Below are 13,392 nucleotides of genomic sequence, written 5' to 3' on the forward strand. Positions count from 1 at the left end.
AAATCTTGCTCAATGGACTCTGGCACTTCTATTTCTAAATTAGCAGCGCCATCCCCATTAAAGTGGGGCTGTGATGCCAACCTGCATTCACAAGAATGACAGCTTGTTTCCCTGATTGGGAATACCCTTTCCTTCATCTTGAGCAGAATCAACATTGGGGGAGGCATGAGGTAAAACAAACGCAGGTGCTCCAGCCCCTTCCTCTCCTGGATAGGAAAAAGCTTCTAAACTCAGGGAGACGTTCAGGGAAATAGAGGGTAAAAAAGTGCTTACACTTGAGCGCGGGTTGTGTGTGTGTGTGTGTGTGTACCATCTCCTCAATAGCTCTGATCAACTGCTGGAATTACCCCCAAGGGGTGAGGGAGGTCTGGGGCAGAGGAGGCTTTGCTTTGGGATTCAGGTTATAGCTAGGAAAGAGATAAACATTTGAGGCAGAAGCTGCATTAAATTTTAATGTATTTTGCCTGTGTGTGCTTATGGCCCGGTATTTTTAATATCTCAGCGTAAGCTTAGCAACTAAATATAGTTCAGTCTTCTAGGCGTATCTCAGGTTACATGGGGATGCCTGCTTCCTTTTGTTCAACTCTCTTGAGGTCATAATTTTTCCCTATGAGAGTTTGGGTAATGTGAGGCCTTTTCGTTTCACAGGTCAGATATCAGATTCTACAAGAATTGGCTAAAACTGGACTTTGTTCGATAGGCTCTAAAATTTTGAAAACCTAATAGCATTTGCCCTCCCTCCCTCCCTCTTATAGTCAAGAGAGTTAAGGCAGAGCTAGTTAGAATTTTGTCCTAATGTTTTCTCCCTGTCCTAGAGTTAAACATGTTTTTTCCAAAGACTATTGCACAGTTTCTCTAAGGTCAACTGCGTAGTTCTCTAGAGGTGAATAGTAACAGGTCAGGCCACTGTGTGGACTTTTGGATGAATGAATTCACCAGTTGCTGTCTGATGTAAATTGGGCAGCTCTGTGCCACATTGTGCAACACAGCAGATCAACAAGTACAAGATTTTAAAGTTTAAAAGTTATCTTTTATTTTCAAATAAAGATTGATATTTTTTTCTTTATCTCTTATAAGATTGTGCTTTCCCCATGTAGGAGAATCATACATTACAACTGCATGTGTTGGAAGTAGCAGTATAAAAATTATTTTATTACCTTTTTTTTTTTAACCAGAAAAGGATACGGTAGTTCTAGTTTTGGTTAGGAGAAAGATATCAGATGAGGCACCTCCTTGGAAGATAAGTAGTGGCTGTGGGAGCTATCAAGCCTCTATCCCAGGGCAGGAGGTGAGATTGAATTACACAGACGACTTTTGGGAGGGAAAAAAAATTGAAACTTCCAACTGAAAGACTCAGTTTTACTTGCTATCTCATGGTAGCAGTGGGATAGGAGCAATCCAAGTATCTCATTAAAAGTTAGCAATAGCAATAGCAATAGCAGTTAGACTTATATACCGCTTCATAAGGCTGAAAGCCCTCTCTAAGCGGTTTACAGAGTCAGCATATTACCCCCAACAACAATCCGGGTCCTCATTTTACCCACCTCGGAAGGATGGAAGGCTGAGTCAACCCTGAGCCGGTGAGATTTGAACAGCCGAACTGCTGGACTGCAGTCAGCTGAAGTAGCCTGCAGTGCTGCATTTAACCACTGCACCACCTCGGCTCAGTGAAGTTCCCCTTTCTTCCCAAAAGATATTACTGTTTGTGACAGAGACATACAGAGACTTTCTCAAAGTGAAGGCCCCAGGGTGGGCTTCAAAAATTTCAGCAACAGGTTCTCTCTTCAGTTGATAAGTGGGCATGGCCATGGAGGGCATGGCCAGGAGGCCCTAATCGACCTCCTGCACCACTGGGGGAGGATTTTCGCCTTCCCCATGCTCCGGAGGCTTTCCTCGAGCCTCTGGGAGGGTGAGAGCTTCCACCCCTGGGCTACGGAGGCCTTCCAAGAAGGCCTCTTTTTTCCCTCCCCTAGCCTCCGCACCGGCCCTACACTTACCTCGCATCCAAAACGGGACACATGGAGACTCCTGGGAGGGGTATGGGGGGTGGCAGTGGCAGGGCGTTGTGGGCGAGGCCAGCCAGCGGTGGGATTTGGAGGTTCTCCAAACTGGCTATAACATTAGCTACAGGTTCTCCTGAAACGGGGCACACCCACAGCAGCCCACCCCTGTATCTGCCCCTGTGGATATTATTTCATCCATGATATGAGGGGGTGCAACATTGGAAGGGCATCTAGTAGTGGCTTAAAGAGATAATAGAGGCACAACTGCCCTTGTGTGTGTCTTATTCATAAAACCAACACGTCATCACCAAATAACCCTTATTTAAAAAAAAAAAACTTTTCAGTGGAGAGCCAGAAAGGGAGGTGGGAGCATCTAAAGGGAAGGCTTATGTAAATAGCTATAAACATTGGAATGTTTGCGTATTGTTGTGCATTTTATTCCCAGTTTTGTGCATGTCTCAGTCAGGAGCAATCTGGACAACTTTAGTCAGAGGCATTCTTGGGATTCAACGCTTTCATTATTTTGAAAGTAGCATTACTCCCCATGCACTCTGTGGTCCTTTCATAGCCACCTGGGACATCATGACTGATACACAAAAGAGGCAGCTAATCCAGACAAGAAGCTCTCTCACAAGTGGTAGTTGTAATTTTATTGAAGGCTATATTGACAAAACTTTGAAAATCTGAAAGTGCATTTCTCCTGCCCCCAGCCCCCTTATGGTTGAAGAAACTAGGGAGGATTCCTTCTGTGATGCTTGCAATATCCCCTTCCTTCAATGGACTCAGCTGGCTCTCACTTAACTATTGCCTAGTCTGCAGCTCTTCCACTTGTTTCCCAAGGTCATTCTCACATACCAGAGTCAGTGGGTTGGAAATATTTTTACTACTGGTTTGGGCGCATGCGCAGAAGCATCCGAGTGGGTGGGCGGGGCCTACCGCCACCACTACTACCGGTTCAGCTGAACTGGGCCGAAGCGGGAGCAACCCACCACCGGTTAGGGCTATATGATGTTCCTTTCATCATTTCTTCCCTTTGGATTGCCTTCAGGTATCTCTAATTTCAGCCATTCTTTCAACAGTTTATCCAGGGTAGCATTCCTTTTCCTCAGAAATCCAGTAGCAACATTCTCCAGTGCGAGAGGCAGTAAAGAGGCAATCAGTGAAAATAACTCTCAGCTAAGAACTATTCATTCATTCAATTTCTACAGCCACCCCACAGCGACTGTGGGCAACTTACAATTCAAAAAAATTATAAACACAATAGCAATAGTACTTAGACTTACATTCTGCTTTGCAGTGCTTTACAGGCCTCTCCAAGAGTCAGCCTATTGCCCCCAATAATCTGGGTCCCCATTTTACTTCAGAAGAACAGAAGGCTGAGTCAACCTTGAGCCAATCAGGGTCGAACCCTGCTGGCATTTGGCAGGGTTAGCCTGCAATACTACATTTTGACCACTGCGCCACCACAGCCCTTATAAAACAATAAAAAACAATTGAAAAACCATGCCATTTGATTTTAGCAACTTTGGTCATGAATATCATCTCAGTGATTCATCTTAGCTCCACCCCATTTTTTCTTTTCATTGACATGATTAAATGTCGAAAGCTGTATACTGTCCCACTTTAGTAATATGTGGCATTATGTCCATAATCTGATTAATGTGACTCAGTTAAAATGTGTTAGAATAAGAAGCCTCATTTTATACCCTTTTAGAATCCAGATCATACTTCGAAATCTAAAGGTATGAAATAAGAGCAAAGAACCAGGTCTCATTTTTGTTTAACTTGTTTGATTCACATCCTGCCTTTTGTCCAGGAGTTCAAGGCAACATAGACAGTGCTCCCCCCTCCCCTTTTGCACACCGCAATAACCCTGTCAGACATGATGGGTTGAGACAGAATTTCAGCCAATATTTCAGATTCTTCCTTCAGTGTTATGAAAGAACAAAGACCAAAAATGTGGTTAACTTCCCTTTGCAAGAGCCCCATTCCCTTAGAGATAATTTATTGCAGGACCCATGTTAATTAGATGCAACCAATTTTAATCAGGGGTGAAATCCACTTACCTTTGCTATTGGTTTGCAAATATGAGTGCAAGCCACCTCTGCACATGTGTAGGACCTTTGGCACATGCGCAGAACGTCAAAAAAGGGACGTGATGATGTTCAGGCAGGTGGGCGGAGCCTGCTACCGAGTGCACCTGCAAAGGTAAGTAGAACAGCGGGGGGGAATCCACTGTGCCACATGATTTAGATTAGCTAGACAGCAAGAAATCCGACAATTCTAGCTAGTATAAATTGCACGTCACAGTTGATTGTTGGAAATACCAGTTCGCCTGAACTGGTAGCATTTTTTACTATCGGTTCGGACAAACCGGTAGCATTTTTTACTACCAGTTTGGGCGAACCGGTCCAAACTGGTAGCATTTCACCCCTGATCTTAATCTTCTTTTTTACTTTGTTCTTCTCTCTTTCTAACATTCATTATTTTTCCCTCCCTCTTTCTGATTCCTGTTTTTAGAGCACACACGATTTGCTTTTATTTATTACATGTGCATTTCCAAACAGGTTACCAGCTAAACACCTGTCAATACTTCCTTAACTTTTATCCCAATAATAGGAGAGCTGCAATTAAAGGGGTTTTCTTGCAGAAATAATATTTGGCTCAATATCAGAAGTTAGCCATTATCTTCCTTTCTACACGTATTTTTTTGAAAAATAGGAAACTGCCAAGAGGAATACTACTTTTCTCACTTTTTGCTCTAAGTGTGATAATATCCAAGACCAAACAATGGTGGGAAGAGAAATAAACATCTCGTTCCTTTTTGTACTATAGACGATCCATGTTTAGAATAACCCCTCCTTTTAAAATGCCAGGAATATTAAAGGAATCCCACATAGGGAGCAGAGTGGATGTTCTCTACCCCTACAAAGGAAACAGATAATTATAGTCAGGTAGCAACTGATTCTGAACTAGCAGGGATTATGTTATGTACACATGATAATCTAGCATGCAAAAAGAGCAGGTTTTTTTTCCTTCTTTCTTTTCATCCTGTACCGTATATTCAGTTTTTAAAACATTGTATCTACTTCTTCAATAAAACATCGTATCTACTTCTTCAATATCCCAACATTTTGAGAAAAAAATGAGGATTCTACAGAGCAGGGGTGTCAAACTCGATTTCATTCAGAGCCACATCAGGGTTGTGTTTGACTTCAGGGTGCCGGGGGGACATGGTCAGAGTGGGCGTGGCCAGCTTGATGTCATATGTCAGTGGCGTTGGTGGTGGCCTAAGCGCTCTGCCAGTGAAAACAGGCTCCCGAGCTCCTGTTTTCGGTTGCGACAGCCTCCTGCAACCCTCTGTCAGCGAAAACGGAGCTCGGGAGGCAGTGGTGGGATTCAAAAAACGTTACCACCGGCTCTGTGGGCGTGGCTTTGTGGGCTTGGCAGGGGAAGGATACTGCAAAATCTCCATTTCCTTCCCACCCCACTAACCTGCTTTCCAGCTCCATTCTCCTGTTCAGGGCAACAGAATAAGATCAGCTGGGAGACAGGGAGGCAGCAGGAGCAGGCCAGCCTATTTGTCGGTTCTCCGAACTACTCAAAATTTCCGCTACTGGTTCTCCAGAACCTGTGAAAATTGGCTGAGCACCACCTCTGTTGGGAGGCCGCACATGGCCGTTTTCGGCTGGGACAGCCTCCTACAACCCTCTGCCAGCTCCGTTTTTGCCTGCAGAAGCACTGCAGGCCGATCCTTTGCTATTTCCAGAGCGGCCCTGCAGGCAGATCTAAGCACCCTGTGGGCCAGATCCAGCCCACGAGCCTTGAGTTTGAAACCCCTGCTATAGAAGCTGAATAGTTTTAAAATTATTTCAATCCTGAAAAAAAGAACCAAAAGGCTCAAAAAAACGCCTTTTTTAAAAAAGTTTTTTTGGGTAAGTTACTATCTCAATTGAAAAACCACATAAATAGTTATAAATGAGTGCTGATGACGATAAACAATCATTGTTCATATTTTTATGCTGACTACAGTATAACCTATCACTCAAGACTCTTATGTAAGTATAAGGTCTTTATGAGAGCCTCCAAAGAAAGGAAAACAGCTAGTATTGTATCATAGTATCTTTTCCCGATGTTAAGTCAAGGCACTTTCACCCCACCTTTAATTGTCACAAAAATCTGATGGCACAAAACATGTTGTCCTCATTGCCAAACCCTTTCCTGCTTCTGTTGCAGTTTTTCCAAGTCCTGGTTTCTGAATATTCCATTTGTTACAGGCAAGGTGTTCAGTTTCCCCCTCTGGCTTTTGTTATTGCTCCCATTCACCAGCCAGCAGGAAAAACATCTTCAGTTGAGCCCAAATACCCAACTCCCAAAGTAAAATAATGTGAAAGAAAAAAAATATAAAAAAAATACTAAAGCAGAAACAGCTCCAAAGAGGGTAAAAAAGAAGGCTTTTTTGTGAGCTGTGCAATTAGATTTGTCCTATAAAGCAGAACTGAACAACTGACTGGGTGTTGAGAAACTGGATGGAGGGAAACAGTGATTGAAACCAACCAATGAAGAGACACTGGCAAATAAGCGGCTCTATTTTCAAGTCATTGCAGTGAAAAACAGCTGGGCAGATTCCGAGGGGGGGGGGTTGCTACAGGTTCGCCCGGTTTCAGGAGAACTCGTAGCTAAAATTATGGCTGGTTCAGAGAACCTCCAAATCCCACCCTTGGCTGGTCCCTCCCACCCCTCCCCTCCCAGGAGTCTACATGTGGCACATTTTGGATGCAAGGTAAGTTCAGGGCCCGTATGGAGACTCAGGGTGGGGGGGAAATTGGGTCTCCTGGAAGTTTTGAAATGTCAGAAATGAGCCCATTTCCAGCCTCCAGGGGCCCTGGGGAGCCCAAGGGAGGCAGTTTTCACCCTCCCCAGTGGCTTGAGGAAAGCCTCCGGAGCCTGGGAAAGGCTCTAAATGTGAAGATCCCCACTTACAGCTCAGTCATGTAAATCTTCCCACTCCATTCCCTGAATAAAAAAGGAGATATGTGATCATTTCATCAAGCGAATTCCCTTGTTTCTCTTCAGATTGTATGAACATTCCAACGTTCTAGGGAGTCATGGCTATCCTGGAAGTATGTGTCCTCTTTGTGAAACCATGAAGACCACCACAGATCACCTGAACGTGCTTCCATATTGAGAACGGAAATTATGGTGAGAATACGTCAGCTTAAAGAGGGAAATTCGACTGAGGGACAAGATTCAGACATCATCATTCAACTAAGGTGGAAGAATAGGATTGTCGGGGCATAATGGTGTTGGAGTAAACTTCCAGTGGGAGCAGAAATGTAGCCAGAGAGTTATGGTGGAGTCTCCAGTTCAAATTTTAGCTTATTGTCCTCTATTTGGGTAACTCTAATCCAGTGTTTATCAAACCTGGCACCACAGAGGGTGATGAGCGCAACACAAAACATTGTGGGCTGTCCCAATACCACTAGATGACATACAAGAGCCGAGGTGGCGCAGTGGTTAGAGTGCAGTATTGCAGCCACTTCAGCTGACTGTTAGCTGCAGTTCAGTGGTTCAAATCTCACCGGCTCAAGGTTGACTCAGTCTTCCATCCTTCCGAGGTGGGTGAAATGAGGACCCAGACTGTGGGGGCGATATGCTGACTCTGTAAACCGCTTAGAGAGGGCTGAAAGCCCTATGAAGCGGTATACAAGTCTAACTGCTATTGCTATTGCTATTGCTATTGCTATACTAGGGCTCGCTGCCTTAGGAGAGTGAGGAAAATCCTCAGGGATGACTCACACCTTGGTCAGCCCTTCTTTATTCTCCTACCACCTGGAGAGAGATATAGAAGCATAGTCAGCCACACAAACAGGCTGAAGAACAGTTTTTATCGCTGGGCTGTCAGACTCCTGAATGAAAAATAACCCTACAACAACATAGTACGATTGACTTGTGGGGCCGGTGAGACGTGCAAGAAGTTCACAGTGTGATAGGATGGGGTGTTTGTTGGTAGGATTCACTGGGCTAGGGATTTTTTTTGACTTTCATTGTGAGATGTATTGTGTTGGGGGTGGGGGTACGAAGGGAAGCTCAGCCAATCGCATGTTGTACTCTGACAATAAAGTTTTGAATTTGAATTTTAAGATGTGTAGACCAACTCCCAGAATTCGCCAATCACGATGCTGGCTGCGGGATTCTGGAAGTTGAAATCCACCCATTTTAAAGTGCCAGGTTTGAAAACATTGCTCTAGGCAGAGGAGCAATGTTGCAGCCTTCACACATGCTGACATTTTACAGTCACTGAAGAATAACTGCCTGGTTTGTACATCATCTTAGGCAACCATGATGCATGTGTAAGCCAGGCCACCAAAACTATTTCAATAAACCATCATTTTAAAAAAGTACAGTATGGATTAATTAATCAATTGACCAGAGTACAAATGTCTTTACAGAATGTAGTGTTCTTACCAATGAACAAATTTTAATTTGGTCCTATTTCATTTGTAGTTCATAGCACAAGGCAAAGTTAGGCATCTCCTTTGGGTTGTCGGCAAGGCACCTTATCCCATCCCAAATGCAAACTCAACTGTCTTCTTTCTAAATGTCAAAGAACAGAACCTGCAGAGAATTTGACTATATCTCCCTCTGGAGGAGAAAACATATTATTGACCAAAATTCCTGTACTTAACGGTTGTGATGTGGTTGTGATTTGATTGTCCTGGGAAGTACAATAATACCTTTCCTCATACATTCAACTATAGGCATAAATGCGCACAAGCTTTTCAGGACGCAAATAATTTTCCACTAAGAAAAAGTAGTTTTCTGTTGCAGAGAGAGCAAATATGTATGTTTTTTGGAAAGGGCCTTCTGAAATACCTGAGCTTTGTTTATTATGCAAGTAAGATAAAATAGTTTAATCATATTTAGTGTTGCTTTTCCGATTCAGCCTGGATCCACTATAACAGTGTCAGCAAACCTTTTTAGCACTGAGTGCTGAAATGGGGGAGCGCCTGTGTGCATGCATGACAGAAACCAGAAGATCAGCCACCTGGTGCACATGTGTGGGCTGGAAAGATGATCTTCTGGTTTACGGCATGCAGACGCGCACAGGCCACTTGGTCTTCCAGTTTCTGGAGCACATGCATACACAAAGACCAACTGGCCAGTGCATATGCGCACATCGGAAACCGAGAGATCATGTCCCCGGTGCATGCATGCACACCTGTGCAGCTGCTCTTCCGGTTTCCAGTGTTCCCGTGCGCATGAAGACCAGCTGGCTGGTGCACCGGAACTCAGAAGAGCAATGGGTGACGGCTCGCATGCCTGGAGAGATGGCTCTGCGTGCCACTTCTGGCACGTGTGTGCCATAGGTTCGCCATCATGGCACTATTACTTTAACTGTGTTTTGCAACCATGGATTTGTTCTAATCTTTATCTGCTTTGAATGTATTCACAGCTGAAAGGTGGAGTATCAATTCTCAGAATATGGAGGCATTTGCCAAAGCTTCTACAGAGGAGTACCTCAGAACCTGGATTCTTTATCCTGCTCCACCATTGCTCTCTACACAATTCAGATCAGTTTGCAGAGGATTACATTCTCTGCCCTGCTTTGTCCTCTGCAATGGCTACACTCCTTGGAAGTCCAAGGCTTCCTCTTTGTGTTTGAGGTATGTTGTGCTTGGTGGAATAAAGGTCTTTTTTTAAAGTTACTTTTTATTCTCTTACATACAATTATAGATATACATTCACATAGTTGTTATTCTTCTTTGCATTTGACATTCTTATACATTTGTTATTCCATTTAAAAGGTTGTAATATAGAATTTGGATTGCTTTATATACCATCCCTTCCGTCTGTTACAATACCATCTTATTTTTCTTTTCTTTTCTCCCTCCCTCCTTTCTCTACTTTCTTCCTTCCTCCTCTCTTTCCCCTTCCTTCTTCCCTTACCTCTCCCCTACTCCTACTTTTCCGCTTCCCCTTCCTACCCTCTCTCCTTCTCTTTCTCTCCCTTCTACCCTTCTCTCCTTGCCTCTTGGAAGAAAGATTCTTCAGTGGGCGTTCTGCCCTCCCTAACATCAAGTTCCACACTATTTTTCATTATTCAACAGCAGCAGCTCTGGAGTTATATTAAAACTTTAGTTTAAAGTAAACAGTAATCAGTACAGTAAAATTTAGAGTTTACCGGTTTTAAAGTAAATTGCCTTTTAACATATAAATTTCTCATGCATCTAGTAAAATGTTGGGTTTCTGAATTTTTGCTGACATCTCCTTCTGTTTTCTGACTGCTTCATCTCTACCATTCTGGCAGTTTCCAGTGGAGACTTTTTAACGCGATTATCCTCACTTCACTGAACTGTTTGGGGTGTGGGGTGTCTCTTGCTTTGAAGCACCATGTTTCCATTACAACTTCTGTCTTTTCCTTTCCTCCAACGGGAGAGGAAGAAAAAGTGGAAGTGCTGCAGAATGGTCTACAGGCCTACAGCCAGAAGCACAATCTCTCAATCAGCTCCCTCAGTCTATGAGAAGATGTGGTAAAATTGCCGACTATTATCTCCCTTAGCTGAGGCAGACTGAGAAAGGCAGAGAGTTGACGTTTAAACCAGCATTCCCTCATGCAAACCAGCATTCCCTCATACAAACCAGCATTCCCTAATTGAAACACTTCATTTACCCTGGGAATTACGGATATAGAACACATAACACCTGGTAAAGGTGGGCTGGGCAGATATTTGAAAACAAGTATTATTTCCCTGGCCTGACCGTCTGTCTGGAATATTTGATGAGGGAGCAATGGACTTGGGGGGTGCATTGAAATGCTAAGCATGCCTCTAACTATGCTCAATCTGCTCGCTGGTAAATTAAAGCAAAAATTAAAAAGTACCAGTTCAATCTCCACTGGCCTCCTTTTAGGCATAAACAAAAAATTTGCAAACTGGCTGTATTCCCGGAAATTGCTCTTTAAGGACACATGGATGCCCAGAGTCACTGCGCTAAGGCCCACTTCTGGGATTGTACACTTTTTTTCACTAGGATTCTTATTGCAGATCTGGAGCCTTTGTCTGATGCACTTATTCTCTCTTCCTCTCAGCATTACACACACACAGTCTGTACACAAATGCACATGGTGATTCACAGAAAGCATCACCAACTATTGAAGGCCTGTGGACGAAGAGAAAACAGGCCAATTTCTGAAATTCCCCTACTGTATTTATAAAGCAAATGTACATTGCATTTTTTTTTGCCTTTACCCTCAACTTCTCCTCTCAAGCTCCATCCTCCCCCAATCTCTCTCCCCCCCCCACCCTATTTCCCAGCGTGAACTGTGTGCTGGCTCCCCTTGGGCAGCTTTGATTCAGGCTGAGTTTGAAGATCAAGTGAAGCAAAAGGTAAATTCAGGCTCTTTGATCTGCAAACTCAGGCGTCTTCATTTCCATGTTTGATTTTTCATCACTTTCTGAAGTGAAAAGGAGCCAGAACTATCAATGCTCACCTTACCAAGAAACACGCTGTGGGAAGCTACGGGGAGTCAGGATGGGAAGAAAATCATAAGGGCAGAGGGAGTGAAATAGGAAAGAGTAAGGTAGAGTGCACTAACATAAGTGTGATCACGCAGCTTGCACTTTCTTAACACATTGTTCAACTGTAACAACAAGGTAATACCCCCAAAATCATTTGCTTGTCCATTGCAATTATTTGTTGATGGAGATTTCTCTTTCTAACTAACACACACTGACCGATTCATGATATATAGGGCATAAATTTTCCGAATGTCATAGCTTGGGGCAGCGGTAGCAAATTCAAGATGTGCAGACTTTGAGCTTATGGATAGTCAATTAGAAAAGACTTGCAGAAAATGTTTTTTTTAATACGGTCACTATTGTAGGAAGTTAAAACTCTCCTAGAAAAATGAAATATCCTGGGGAACATTGAAAAGGCAGAGTATTGTATTTTCCTGGATAAGAAATGAAGAAACATGTTTTTAGGCAGGAAATAGACTCACTCTTAATAGCCCCCACCTTTGTCAATGGGCCAATAGGAGCCTGGGTCAGTCTATTCTACACAACAAATGTAGGATTAGTCTTCCACCCATCTCACCACATGGCACCTGGAAAGAAGCAATACTCAACCAAACCTGGACTTAAAGCACAGCCTACAGAGTTGCCCCTGCATGGCCCCATGGGAGTCTGACAACCAATCAGAATACAAGCTCAAGATCAAAGGTCAGAGAGGGCATAAAACCAGGGACTTTCAGCATCTTGTCCTTTTCTTCTTCTTCACCCAACATCTTGAAGCATGTGATCACTTTTCCCCCAGGACCTCAAACCATGTGGTCCTGTCCACCATTAAAACCATCCTTCCAAGCAGCCTCCATGTTTCCAGTGTCTTTCTCCCCACTTGGAACCTAAACCCAGAAGGACATTTCTTCCAACACTATGCGCAAAGATGGAAAAATATTGAAACACACTCAATTTGCAGAAATGGCAAAATATTTGATATGTTAGATCAGGAATAAAACCATAAGTACATTTATAAAAGACTGGAAACCTTTTGTGGATTCTATTTTTGCTTAAATGAGGAAAAGATGGACATTAATTAAATGTCTTTCTTCTATAAATGAGAATTTATCTTCAAGCCATCATTAAAATCTACCAATTAAAATTATTATTTTTTTAAAAAATACAGTAAGAGGAAATGGGAAGAAGGGGTACACATTTTTGCCCGTCAAAAATGGAGGCAATCGGAGAATGCAGTTTGTTTCTCTGCATGCCAGCGAGTGTGAAATCATCCTAGAGAGGCCAGAATTTCAACAGGTGGATCCATCCCGCTCCAGAAGTATCACTTTCTCTCTGGTTCCCCTGCCCAGAGCTGGGAAACTTAATACAGAGAGAGGTGGTTGCCCGCCTCCCAGCCTTGTTTCTTTTCTCTTTAATTGAATGGTATGGGACTGGCAGCAGATGCTGCTCAGATGCTGAGTACCATCTTATGCTAAGCAGCTATCTTCAAAGCTAGGCCGACGTGGCACAAGCAAATTGGACAAGTCACCAGTTATCCACACAGGGCTCCCGGGCCTTTGTACAACTGCACCGAAACCACTTAGCTGCTTCCTTTAATTTCCATCATCTAAGGTGGTAGGAGAGGAGATGAAACGGAAGCTAGTTGAGGGAAACAGATTATCCTCCTGAGCCGAGATTGCTTGTTGTTTTTCCTTCAGAGGAGAGCTATGTGCAAATTGCTGGAGTTTAAAGACAGCTGTGGGCAGCTGGTGGGAGACTTGGTGAAATTTCACTTTGGCAAAGAACTTTGGGGAGTGAAAAAGGATCTGACTCCTTCTCAGTTAAGTACTGTGCAGGAAATGGGCCTCTGGACAGGCTTAAAACAGTGAGGC

The sequence above is a fragment of the Thamnophis sirtalis genome, unplaced genomic scaffold, assembly GCF_051295495.1.
Source record: "Thamnophis sirtalis isolate CommonGarterSnake01/CBP01778 unplaced genomic scaffold, rThaSir2_p1.2 scaffold_3, whole genome shotgun sequence".
In the NCBI taxonomy this organism is placed as follows: domain Eukaryota; kingdom Metazoa; phylum Chordata; class Lepidosauria; order Squamata; family Natricidae; genus Thamnophis; species Thamnophis sirtalis.